Source organism: Antechinus flavipes, chromosome 2 (genome assembly GCF_016432865.1).
Source record: "Antechinus flavipes isolate AdamAnt ecotype Samford, QLD, Australia chromosome 2, AdamAnt_v2, whole genome shotgun sequence".
NCBI lineage: Eukaryota > Metazoa > Chordata > Mammalia > Dasyuromorphia > Dasyuridae > Antechinus > Antechinus flavipes.
Genome location: NC_067399.1, coordinates 598470819 through 598485470, shown reverse-complemented (window position 1 = coordinate 598485470; position 14652 = coordinate 598470819).

The following is a 14652-nucleotide window of genomic DNA, read 5'->3' as shown; positions in this document are numbered from 1 at the left end:
TCATAGAAACTTTTTTGTTCTTTTGTTTTTGTTGGTTTTATCATCTTTTGAATCTGGGTATCCCAGATCATGAAGGCAGCTAAAGTTGTTTTATGTTTGGCATGTAATTTCTGTTTTGGAGAGACATGAGATATAGTGGGGATCAAAGAAAATGTTTTATTGCTCACATGACCCAGAAGTACCTACCTTTTCTATAAATACCCAATTTAAAAAAAATCCTTTTATTTCCTTTATATGTTTCCTCATATAAGAAGGGTTAATGAATATGAAAATGTCTACCTATATGATATTATTGGGAATTAATTAATTACATGTATTAAGATATTTATTTGTTATGTTTTACATTGTTAGCTTATGCTGCTCTTTTAAAACTAATAGGCAAATTGATAGGCAATTGAGTGTAGTTTTAAAAAAAAGTTCTGAAAAAGACCAAATGACCTGGTTTCAAATTCTAATTCCAATATTTGGTCTTGACTAAGTCATTTGCCTGTTCTGATTCTGGTTTCTCATTTATAAAATGAAGATAGTAATGTGCAATTTTTGTAATCTTTGTAAATCTTAAGGAATTTTGTAAATATAAAGTTATTAGTAATTAAATATGTATTAAGCATAGGTAGTAGATAACATACTGTCCTAGACTCTGAGGTTATACAAAGTTGAGAAGAAAAATGGTCCCTGACATCATGGAGATTACAATCTATTTGCAGAAGATGATTCTGATGACAATGAATGAAAACAATGAGAATAAAGATGGTGAGGATGATGATATAGACTGCAGTGGTCCTCAAAGTGTGGTTCAAAGAATTCTGGGAGTCTCTGAATAAAAGACTTTGGGAGGATCTACAAATTCAAAATTAGTTTCTAATGTGGTAAATATAATCTACATAAACAAAAACTTTTTGGACAGATCCTCAGTCATTTTTAATAATAGAAAGATACTGATAACCAAAGTTTGAGAACCACTGATATAAATAATGAAAGTAGGCCTTTGAAAAGTGATTTTTGGCTTAAATTTTCTTTTGTTCAATCTAGCACAGAATTTCCTATGGCTTGAAAATGTATTATTCTTTTTTAATTTCCCAGGCATCATGGAATCACAAATTTGCAGTCTGATTGGACCTCAGAGATTATCTAGTCATAAAGTTGTATATTTAGAGATAGAAAGGACCTATTCAATTATCTATTCAAATCCCTTGATTTTATAAGATGACTAGGATGGTCCTACCCAGGATTTGCTCAAGATCACACAATATTAAAACTAGAATTTGAACTCAGTTCTTCTGACTCCAAAACAACCATTTTCTGCACCATGATGCTTCTCTTTGCAAGTACAGAACATCAATTCACTAAATATTTGTTGAATGGAGCATATTAGAGTTCCTAAATATTTTCCCTCCCATCCCTGAATTGATTTCAGTGAATCAGAACTTTATTCGAGTCAAGTAATTTTACTATCTTCAAAGATAGTGAACAAAGCCACTTACTAGAATGGGGCATTGAAGGAAGTTTCAGAATGTTCATGATTTGGAAACAAATCATCTTTCCTGTGTTGTTTTAAATCGTATCAAATATAAATAGAAAGAGAGAGCCCCCTGATGACTTTTCTTGGTCCTTTCTAGTCTTGGATATAGTGTTATTTTTTCTCTGTGTATTCTTCCTATTCCCCATACATGCTTCATTGTAAGAAGGAAAACTATGAAAGAGGAAGAATTAGATGTCCTCTTTGTTCATGGCTCATCTTCCCATTTGCCATTCGTATTCCCTACCTTCCTCATTCCATTAAAGAGAAAGTCTTTTCCTGAAGTTTTTTTTTCTTTTCTGAGTAACCATTCTGCAAATCCCATATGGCCATAAAATGAATGCTTAATTGCCTCAGGCAGGTGCAGGTATTTGGCCAACGACAAACCACCCTTCCTCTTAATGAGATCCCTATTTGGAGGCCTGGGCAGGCTGATGACCTTACCCACAATTAGCTGTTTTCACCTAAGAAATCTTGTACAGATGTGTGTTTTTCTTCTTCTTTTTTTTTTTTTTTTGCAGTCACATGAGAGTAATCACCATCACAGTTTAAAGTACAGTATTCACATCACATCACACATGCAGTAGGAGTATAGACTCCATACTCATAAAAGACATGCAGAGCTTTGATAATTACTAAAGATACTCGCCAGTTAACTGAGTACAACTTGATTTTTTAATCTGCGCATACATAGTGAAGGAATTCATGCCAAGAAAAGTGTGATTTTCTATTTTCTTTTCTGAGCAAGAAACATGTCGTAGTCGAAAACACATTCGTCTGGGGAAAAGGATATGGGTCACTAAACAGCTGTGTGCCATTCTCAACACCACATAAACTCTTTGGGCCTCAGTTTTCTCATATGCAAGATGAATGGGTTGGATTAAATAATTTCTAAAGTTCCTTTCAGTTAAAAAATATATATATATATGTCTATAATTTGGTTTTCCTAAAATTTAAAGGGATACCATGTGGCTGATTTTGAAAAAGGACAGCATCAAAGGCTTTCTGAAAACAAGCGTATTCCCAGAATACTTTGCTTAAAATTGCCAAGTTCAGCTTGAGATTCGTTGAAAGTCTCTGGCAACCTGGATTCTATTTATCGAACCCAAACTGGCCTTCCTCTTCAGCCATTCTGCTGACAGGTGCTGCAGATGTTAGTCCTGCTGGGCCTCAGTCGGCAGCCATCTGTCAGTGAGGGCTTCTCTCCTCCAGGCAACAGGCGTGTTGATAAGAATATACACTTTCTGCAGTTGACAGACTTTGCTATTCAAAACACTGTAAAAAAAATGGCTATAGGAATTTAATTAGCAACTTCCATTAGGAGATTAGATGACAAGAACAAAGAAAAACCAAGGAAAAGACTTCTTATTAAAACTGGCAGAGCCGAGGAATATTCATAGCATAACAAAGGAAATGGAGGATATGCACTGTGAATTGTTAAAGGTGACTGATAGATTCTGATATTTTCTCAGGCGCTGGTTAGTAACCAGCTAATGAAGCACAGAGTGGAGACCAGACTCCTGAAAAGGTACCTTCTGTCTTATTTGCTGGGAACCAAATGAAATAGGTAAAGGGGAAGAGAAAGCGGTATTTAAAAAAAAAAACACTCTCCTAGCTTTCAGGAGCTCCTTTGGTGAAAATACACTGCTAATGAAGTTTGGCCCCTTTGTAGGTCAATTCCTCATCTCAGGACTATTGACACAGGCCCTCGTGCTGGCTAATCATCTCACAAATGCATGTTCTGGTGAAGGGGAGGCTGGATTGGCATAAATATATCTTTATTCTTTGAGGGGAAAAAGGCTAAAAAAATGTGTGCCGCCATTGATGGGTAAGCAACAGCAGAATCTGATTTTTAGGATAGCACATTCAGGCGTGGGAAGGATCACCCAGCCAAGTCCATTAATTTCTTTGTGTTACTGTTGGGATTTTGAATCTAACTAATTCAGTAAATTCTTATCGAGGACTTATCTTATGCTAGTGATTATACTAAGCACTGGGGATCCAAAGATGAAACAAGACATGGCTCTTGTCGCCAAGGAGCTTATAAACGAAGAAGGAAAACGAGGCACTTAGACACTCGTGATGTAACACAGGATGTGACCAGTGTGGTCCACCAGGATGGGACAAGGCCAGACTAGTCCAGGACCTCATTGTCACAGGCTAGGGCCGAAGAAAGCAATCAGCTGCCGTAGAAGGCCTGGAAGAGACAAATGGCCAGCTTGCTGACACTCCATTCACTTCTAGAATACATTTCCTTTCAGAGGCCGCTTGGATTTTTGTGTTCTGAAGAAAATTTGCCAAGAGCCCGGCCCGGCCTTGTCTTTTAGGATTCACACTTGTTCTGTTCCTGGTTCACTGTCACTTGCTCTCCCCTGATCTGATCCTTCTCCCACCACAAGCATGTGTTTATCTTAATCTAAGTGGGATATGATGGTATTGTCTGACTGCCCACAAAAAACAGCCTCTCTCAACAGTGACAGAGCCACTTGTGGCACAGCTAGCCCGAAGAGGAAGCATCAGAGAACATGGCAGCTTTGAGCCTTTGAGGAAATGATTATACTGGGAGGTGTGTTTATTATAAAGGAAATGAACTTCTGGCTTGTTCACTAAGTTTTGGCCTCCATCATGGAGCTCCAGCCTTCTTCTCTGGCTTTTATGAGGATTTGCCAAGTCCTTTTCAGGGTTTCTCATCTCCCTATAGTGTCCTCCTGTCAGATGATTCTCACCTGTCATTCCTAGAAGCTGTGCAGGAGTCCTCAAACTTTTTAAATAGGGGGCCAGTTCACTGTCCCTCAGACTGTTGGAAGGCTGGACTATAGTAAAAACAAAAACTTTATTTTGTGGGCCTTTAAATAAAGAAACTTCATAGCCCTGGGTGAGGGGATCAGCTGGCCCACAGGCCGTCATTTGAGGACCCCTGCGTATACATGTACAATCCACTCTTGGAAACTGTCTTGGAAGATGGGCTAACCCAGGTTAAGAGTAAGCAATAGGCCTCAATCCCAATAATTGTGAGTTAGGAAAATGTTTACTCCAAACATATAAAGATTTTCCTTATCTAAATCTTTCTTTGAATCCTCTGAGATATACTCTCTTCAAAGCTGGAGTTTGTAGCAGACTATGTCTTCCTCTTTGTTGCTCTTATGTGGTTTTCTTTCTATTTCTATCCTGAAATCTAAGAATAAATGTTTGATTCTCTCAAGTTACTTAATCAACCCATTGGTTCTTTTTAGTCCGGAATCAAGTTCTCCTTGTCTGTTTCTCCATATTTTGAAAAATGACATTATCACGAAGACAAGCCAAAAATGTATTGCCTACTTGTCTTTGTTTAAAGATAGATCTCTTATAAATTTCCTTATGCCAGATATGTGATGTTTCTTAAATATCACATATAATATTTCTTCCTTCTGTCCTAGTGGTTTGCAGCAAAATCTAATGATATTATTGATCCTGTTTCCTATTCTGCAACCAAATATTCTCTATGATGCTTCCTTTTTTTGTGTACTAAACTTATAATGCCACTCTATCATTTCTCTTTTATCTGTTTTCCTCCTTACAAATAAGCATGATCTTCCAGATACATATTCCATTTATTTCTCCAAGCCAGAGTAAAATTTACCTCCTTACATTTCCAGATTTTCTGTTTCTTATCTATATTTAATGCATTTATGTATAGCTTCTGAGGCAGTGGATTTTATTGCTGGTTCCTTTCTTGAATTTTTCTTCTGTGAATTATTGGGTATCTCTAACTGTTTTGTCTTCCTATTTTACTTGGTGAATATATGTAGTTGGTTTTATACTTTTGCCTCAGCCTTCAGGGATCAATTTTTTAAAAACTAAACTAAATATAGATAATGAATTAACCGAAGTTGATAGTAATGGGTATATTAATTCTTGACTTCAGTAATACTTAATATTGTAGTACCCCAGACAATTTTCTCTCAGTTCTTCCATACTTGAAGCTGAAAGTATGAGGAAAGAAGCTACTGCAGTCTGGTGAATGCCATGTTCATTCAGTCCTCACCATGAAATGCTCTTTATCCATAGAAGAGGCAAGCTCCTAGCCTATATGAACTTCCTGATTTCATATGTATCTTCAGATTGCCAGCTCCTCACATCCTGCCCTAGAGAATCTGCCCAAATTTAAAAACCAAACTGCTAGAAACTAGGCATTGATCCATACTTAACACCATACACTGTGATGACTGCATTAGCGCCCAGGATACTTTAGAATCAGCTGGAGTCGGGATCAGCAAAGTCCTTGATCTTTATTCTTTTTGGACATAAACGGAATGGCGATACGAAGTAAGAGCAATCATGACACGAATCCTCCAGGAGTGACTCTGGCTTTCTCCCTCCACCCCCAAATCCTCCACCTAATCTCCTATACAACAGATCAAACTTGTACAGGGTAGTGGGCAGGGCCATTCTTTCTCTAAGCACATATTGATAGAGTATTGTCCAATTGGTAATTAGCCTTAAGTTCTTGGACCTCAGTGCATCTGCTCAGTTTCAGTCCATTACAATACACCAAGATAAGATCAAAATGGTTCATGATCTAGGGATAAAGAATAAGATTATAAATAAATTAGAAGAACATAGGTTAGTTTACTGCTCAGACCTGTGGAGGAGGAAGGAATTTGTGACCAAAGAAGAACTAGAGATCATTATTGACCACAAAATAGAAAATTTTGATTATATTAGGTTAAAAAGCTTTTGTACAAATAAAACTAATGTGGACAAGATTAAAAGGGAAGCAATAAACTGGGAAAGCAATTTAAAGCAAGATTAAAAGGGAAGCAAAATTAGTAAAACATTTTTACAATCAAAGGTTCTGATAAAGGACTCACCTCCAAAATACAGAGAGAATTGATTCTAATTTATAAGAAATCAAGCCATTCTCCAATTGCTAAATGGTCCAAGGATATGAACAGAAAATTTTCAGATGAAGAAATGGAAACTATTTCTAGTGATATGAAAAGGTGTTTCAAACATTATTGATCAAAGAAATGCAAATCAATATAACTCCGAGGTACCACTACACACCTGTCAGATTGGCTAAAATGACAGGAAAAGATAACGACAAATGTTGGAGGGGTTGCGGGAAAACTGGGACACTGATACATTGTTGATGGAGTTGTGAACGGATCCAACCATTCTGGAGAGTGATTTGGAACTATGCTCAAAAAGTTATCAAACTGTGCATACCCTTTGATTCAGCAGTGTTTCTACTGGGCTTATATCCCAAAGAGATCTTAAGGGAAAGGGACCCACATGTGCAAAAATGTTTATGGCAGCCCTCTTTGTAGTGACTAGAAGCTGGAAAATGAATGGATGCCCATCAATTGGAGGATGGTTGAGTAAATTGTGGTATATGAATGCTATGGAATATTATTATTCTATGAAAAATTACCAGTAGGATGAATACAGAGACGCTTGGAGAGACTTAGGTGAACTGATGCTAAGTGAAATGAGCAGAACCAGGAGATCATTATATACCTCAACAACAAGGCTATATGAGGATCAGTTCTGAAGGACATGGCCCTCTTCAACAATGAGAGGATCCAAATCAGTTCCAATTGATCTGTAATGAACAAAACCAACTACACCCAGAGAAAGAACACTGGGAAATGAGTATGGATCAATGATTCAACCATTCTGGAGAGCAATTTGGAACTATGCCCAAAGGATTATAAAATCATGCATATACCCTTTGATCCAGCAGTTTCTCTACTGGCTCTGTATTCCAAGGAGATCACAAAAGAGGGGAGAGGATACACATGTGAAAAAATGTTTGTGGCAACCCTTTTTTGTGGTGGCAAGAAACTGAAAATTGAATGGATGCCCATCAGTTGGAGTATGACTAAATTAAGCAATAGTGTATGATTATAATGGTATATTCTTGTTCTATAAGAAATGATAACCAGGCTGATTTTAGAAAAACCTGGAGAGACTTACATGCAATGATGTTAAGTGAAGTGAGCAGAATGTAGAAAATAATATACACATTTAACAGCAAGGTTATGTGGTGATCAACTGTGAAGGACTTGACTCTTTTCAGTAATGAGGTGATTCAAGGTAATTCCAATAGACTTGTAATGGAAAGTGCTACTTGAACTGTGGAGACTGAATGTGGATCAGAACATTATATTTTCGCCTTTTTGTTGTTGTTAATTTTTCTTTTTTGTGTTTTTTCCCTTTTGATTTGATTTTTCTTGTGCAGCAGGATGAATTTGAAAATATATGTAGAAGAATTTCTATATTGGATTACTACTGTCTTGGGGAGGTTAAAGTGGAGGAGAGAGGGAGAAAAATTTGGAACACAAGGTTTCATGAAGGTAAATGTTGAAAGTTATCTTTGTATGTATTTGGAAAAATAAAATATTATTAGTAAAAAGAAGAAAAATCAAACTGCTAGTCCTTCCATATCATGAATTTCCTAACTATGACAGACTCTAGGATGTTTGATAAAATTATAAGAGCATCTAGATGGCACATTAAATAGTGCTGCTAGAAGACTCATCTTTCTGAGTTAAATATAATTTCAGACACTAGCTATGTGACCTGTGAAAGTCATTTAAGCCAGTTTTCCTCAGTTTCCTTGTATGTAAAGTGAGCTAAAGAAGGAAATGATAAAGACTGTGGTATCTTTGCCAAGAAAATCCCAAAATGGGATCGTGAAAAGTCAGACATGACTGCCAACAATTAAATATAACAATATAACTTTATGGATTAAACAACCTGGTCTGAATATAAAGAACAACAAAAACATGACAACCTTCTAAATCTGGTATGACCCATATGAACACTGGGTTAGGCTATTTGGGCTATGCAATGATACTGTAATCTTTTAGAGATTTATTAATGAAGTGTTTCAAGACTTGCTTGATTGGAATGGGGAGGGAGAGGAAATAGAGAGAATGCGTAGTTATTGTTGTTAGTTTTTTTTTTTTTAACAAATTTGTATTAATTCCCATGGTATTACAAAAGAATTCCCCTTGGAAGAGATCTCACAGATCTCAAAGAAGTTTGGCCAGCCCATCTACACAGGAAAGACCAATGGATAAAGAATGTTTATTACCTAAATTTACCTTAAAGTCTACATAATAGACTTATAATTCCATATTGTGATCTTTTTTCTCTTTTAATATGTTATAGAAATGCTTCTTTTGTTTCTTAAGTTCAGAATTTTTAAAAAGGATCACCGTTCTGTTATATACTACTACTACTACTGGTAGTTCAATGGAGAAAGAAGGGAATAAGCGGTAGACAGAACTGAATCCTGAAACAATATCTCTAATACTATACTTACTAACCACACAAGATAACTGGCCATTCTACTGCTTACTGGGTAATTTTGTTAAATATAAGTGTTAATTTTTTCACCTTTTTAATTAAATTATACTTTCTATTACTCCCTGACTTGCAGTGATTACTTGGAGGTTGCTCAAAATGACCTGTAACAAGCACATCCTTTTAGTAGTAAAAGAAGCATACCAATAATGATCTGACATTTTAACTTCAAAATATAATGTCCAAAACATAGTGGACCATGCGTGATTGTAACCTCTAACTTTTACACCAGTAGAATCCCTCAGAAACTAACAGAAAAAGTGATAATGGTTATAATAATAGCTAGTGCTTTTAAAGAATGTCTATGATGTGCGAGACATTGTACACAGGTAGATTCATTTTTGAGGATTAAGTTCTGGCCTACCAGTTTGGGATTACTTTCCTTACTTTATATCTATTCTGTGTTCTCCAGGTTTTTGTTATGGCAAATTAAACTCATTCTTGAACAACATACTCTGTGGAAGAGAGTGGGGGTAGGAAGGGCAGTTAGAAGGCTAATATAATAATCCAAATACACACCATGGTCGTCATGGATGAGCAGAAAGAATTTATTGTTCAAAGCTCTTCAATTCACAGAAAAAAACAGAGCCGCCACTTGTACCATCGGACTATCTAGTCTATGAAGACATGGGAACCAATGAATAATGGGAATTCTTCAGAAATGTTTAGAGACCTATCATTGCAATTCTCAAGGAGCCTAAAACTCAAGGTAGTCACCTGAAGAGAGGGATGGTGTCTGAGCCTCTGGACTCACTCGTACAACTAATTCAGAAAAGGCATACGGTAGACCTAGCTTGGGACTACATCAGCACATCAGCACATGGAAGAACAGAATGAAAGCAGCTGTCATAAAAGACTAAAGATTGGTTCAGAAGGTTTAGGTAAAACAAATGAGTAACTCTTCTAATATATCCTTCATCTTGCTTCCTGACCCAGGACTGCCCATCTGTTCCCCTGCCCTGCCAGCTGAATCTCCACTCCTGAAGTCAATATTTTCTGCTAATCTCTACTTAGATTCATTTCTCTAGCGAAATCTCAATACCAACAGAGCTTAGCTTTGGAATTTAAGTTTGTTCAGCTTCCTGTGTAAATTCTATTTTCTTTTTTTTAGGTAGGTATATAATTAGTTTTCTGATTTGGTTTTCTTGACAAAGATATTGGAGTGCTTTCCTTCTCTAGATCATTTTACAAATGAGGAAACTGAGGCAAACAGGGTTAAGTGATTTGCCCAGGATCACATAGCACAGTTAGTAAGGTATCTGGGAGCAGAGCTGACCTGAGGAAGATGAGTTTTCCTGACTCCAGGCCCAGTGCTCTGTGCACGAGGGTACCACCTAGCTGCCCTAGCATCCATTCCATCTCTTCCATCCCTTTATAATGAAACTCCTTGGAAAGGCTGTCCCCAGTAGATGCTTCCACCTTCTCTCTTGTCACTCTCTTCTTAATTTTTACTATCTAGCTTCTAATTTTATCATTTCACCAAAAATTCTCTTCTCCTTTGTCACTTGGTAATACTACTTTGAGAATTCTCTGATGAACTTCTCCACCATGCTCCAGCATTGGGATAACATCATTATCCGATGGAGTCTCTCCCTCATCACTAACTCCCCTCTCCTTCTCTGATGAGAGGATGGAGCTTTGAACTCCAAATCTCCATTTAAGGAGAGACCCAGCTCAAACATCTTCTCCCTTCTCCCTCTGTCTATGCAGTATTGAAACTTTTCTGATTGACTCTATCCCCTCTCCTCATCATGCTTTTCAGGTTCTTTTTATGTCTTGTCTTCCTCCATTATGTTGCAAACTTTCTGAGAGGCAAGGACTCTCTTTTTCCCGTACTAGTATCCCCAGATCTTAGCATAGTGCCTTGCACATTTTATGTGCTTAATAAATGTTTGTTGAAATCTCCTAATTACCAAAACCAATGTACTTTCCTTGATCCTCATTCTTCTTGATTATTCCTGGTTGATCCACAAACAAGGCACTCCATCTCTCAGCCCTCAACATTTTCTCTGTCTCTAATGCTCAGAATGTTGTCCCTTCTCATATTTGCCTGATGATTCCCTTGGTTTCTTTTGTTATTGTCCAATTGTTTCCCAGTTGTTTCTGATTCTTTGTGACTCTTTTTGGAGTTTTCTTGGCAAAGACATTGTAGCGGTTTGCCTTTTCCTTCTCCAGCTCATTTTACAGATGAAGAAATTGAGGGAAAATGGTTAAATGACTTACACGAAGTCACATAGCTAGTAAGTGTCTGAGGTAAAGTTTGAGGCCAGAATTTCCTGACTTCAGGTTCGGCACTCTGTCCACTGAGCCAGCCACTTGATCTGGCTCTTCTGTAGGGCACAATATATAGGAGAATATTAAACAAAGAGCTATGAGAAATTTGAGGAGATAGAGATTATCTTTGCCTAGGAAGGAAGGTTTTGTTGAAGATATGGCACCTGAGGCTTGATGGAAAGAAGGGATTTTAACATTTAAAATTGTGAATAAGGATGGGAGTTGGGGAGGAAAGCTAGGAATAAATTGAAACGAATACAGAAAACTTAAAGGAGAGTAAATTGGACTCAGGCTGGGAAGGTAGGTTGAAGTCAGATTGTGTAAGACCTTGAATTTAACATGAGGAATTTATATGTCATTCAGTAGGTAACAGAAATCCTCCTAAAGCTTTCAAACAGAAAAGTAATATAATCAGTGTAGCTTAACAAAATATGAAGGATGAATTGGAGAAATGAGAGAGTGGGGATAGGAAGGTCAATTAGGGGACTAATATAATAATCCAAATGAGAGATGCTATAGGCCCAAACTAGGATTATTGCAGTGGTATTCAAAAGAAAGGAACAGATGTGAGGCATATTGTGAAGGCAAAATCAACAGTATTTGGGAATTGATAAGGGTGGGAGGGAATAGTGAAAAGCCAACCATAGTTCTGAGCTTTCAAACCTGATTTTAGTTGTACCATGAACAGAAATAGGGGAGTTAGTAGAAAAGGAAATTTGGAAGAAGCAATGTGAGTCTTAGAAAAATCACTTATTTAAAATCATAGGAATTGCTTATGAATTACAGCTTTCCTGCTGGGATTCAGTTTCCTTGTCTAAAAAATGCCAGCATTAGAATAAGTGATTTCTAAGGCCTTAAAAAACTAATAGTTCAATTCTGAACATGTTAACTTTGAGGTGTAAGTGGAATATTGAACTGAAGATGTTCATCAGGCAGATGGAGTGAATGGAGAATTTCAGTAAATACCATTTTGCTGAGGAATATGAGACAAGGATGGCTGATGGCCCTACTTAGTGCATGAAATATTCTTGAGTCCATGCAGGTCTCTGGAGGAAAGACTGCTCATGATGGATAGTGATATTCTCTATTAGCTTTGCTCAGAATTCTGTTTATTTTCTTTCCTTGACATAAATGAATGAATTAACTTTTTTTGAGCTTTGTGAATTTTTCTGTTTGTACCAGAAAGTAGGGACAACCCAAAGCGTGGTGTCATATTCCTGGTTGCAAGGTAGAGCAAAGACACAGAGAGATGAGAGATCCCCCAACATGGAAGGATCTCTGATAAAAATGTTACAATATCAACACTACCATTTATACTGATGTTCCTACTGCTACTCTTATAATGTCCTACTGAAGTTATGCTTTTAAGCTGAGTCCACCCCCCAAAATTTTTTTCTTATATATTTTAATATATAATTAGTGTATTAGGATGTAGGAATAAGATTGATGGGTACATAGAAAAAATATCAATAGTTAAACCTTGAATTCCAATTTCCCTTAAAATGTTTTTATTCCCTCAGTTAACAAATACTTAGTGTCAGTATTATGGCTATTTTCCTAATAATCTTTTAAATAATCTTGTCATATGAATAAAATATAGAGATACAATATATTTATTTCAATAAACTTATGTTTGCATCAAAATATGTCTATGTTGACAATGACAAATTTTTGTATCAAATATCTGATAAATGTTTTCTTTTTTTAAAAGGTCCTTGTGAAATTAAACATTTTTAGTTCTAAAGTCAAAATAGGGAAATTATTAATTAATACTTAAGCCATAGCCTTTCATATTGTTAATAATAAAAGATATCATTGTAATGAATGTTAGTTAATAAAAAGTTAAATCAATTTTTGTTTAAAAAAATAATGGCAATTCAAAATAAGGAGACAGATAGAGGGATCAAAGATTACTGATTGCTTTCCCAAAAGACTAAAGAAAATTATAACCATTGTCTTTTGTTCTTCTTCATGACTCAAAACTTTTTTAGTCAATATAAAATAGACTATGAAAAAAGATGTGAGATTTTAATCATTACTAAATATTTTCAGTCCACTTTCATTGGGTCCTGTGTCCTGCTTTCACATGCTATTGTGAATCATTTCAGTAAAATATGCTACAGTGGTAGCCAACCTTTTGAAGTTGCAGCTTTACAAATTGTATAACTTTATCTTGTTGGTCTGGAAGTATTCTCCTTGCTAGTATACTACACATCAGTCAGCTAGACTTTTGTCTTGTCACTAGAGTCTGATGACTCTGTAGGAGAGAATGATTCTGATAACTTTGGCAGTTCTGATTCACTGAAAGACATTATCCTTGTGATGTTATTGTTCCTCTTCAAGAAAAAAGGACCAACAATCTGTGAATTCCCCTACACCCAAAGAGCAAAAGTTCTAAAGCTTTTTTATAATTGATATGGGTCATTTCTCCAAAGGTACAAATTGCAAACTTCTCGTCATGCTTTGTGTATGGTCTCCAAAAATCCTCTGTAAGAATTCTGTCCAATGTGTTGGGAAGTTTTTGTCTAAATCTCCTGATGTCATGTGGGTACCTATAAAGTATGCAACTGTGTCTATTATTTATTAAATGGATATCCCACCTTCTTTCCTGATCATGCACAGTATATCCAAAAAGTCTTACAATCTATACTAGCTTAATCCTACTCTAAGAATTTGGGACACCCTGAATTTCTTTGATCTTTTATGCTATTTTTCCAATGTAGAGCACAGGTAGAGTGTTTCAGCTGATCTCTGCCCTTTATGAATCTACTGGGCATCCTCAATTCTTCAGAAATTATGTCATTCCATGTTTTTAACTCTTCTTTTTCTACATTTTTCAAGTCTGCTAAATTTCATAAATTCTTTCATACCAGGATTCTCATCCAGTGGTTTAAAAAAGCCTTTATAAAATTTCAATGGGCTTGAGGAAAAAAGTAGACAAATAGAAAAATACTATTTGGTTAAAAATCCAGTGTTTTCCAAACATGATCATTGGAAAATTTTTGGATTGTAACGTTTCACATTAGTTATTATGAAAGGTTAGGATTTGGAAAATTTATACCTTAACATAGGATCTTTTCTAGCTGAATATTTTTTTCCCTTTTATTCAGGGGACTGAGAGATAGCTAAGCTTCTCTCTCAGATAAGAGTATAGTAATTTGGGGGCAGTTTTAATATTGAGTCAATTTTATCCTAAATTCCTTCAAATCACCTAATAACTTGTTTGAAAGAATGAGTATGAGTGCTACTTCTGAGAATACCAAGACAAAAATATAAACCACTAAGTAAATTGAAAATTATATAGATTTTAAAAAAACTAGAAACTTTGGGGATGTAACAAAATATAAAATTAGAGTTGTTGTTCAGTAACAACAGTAAGAAATAAGTGATTGGCACCAACTACATTGAGCTGTAATAATTGATTATCTTCCTTTATAATATTACTATCCATAAGGATATATCTGTAATATGTAATAAAAAATAAAACATAATAACATTTTCATATG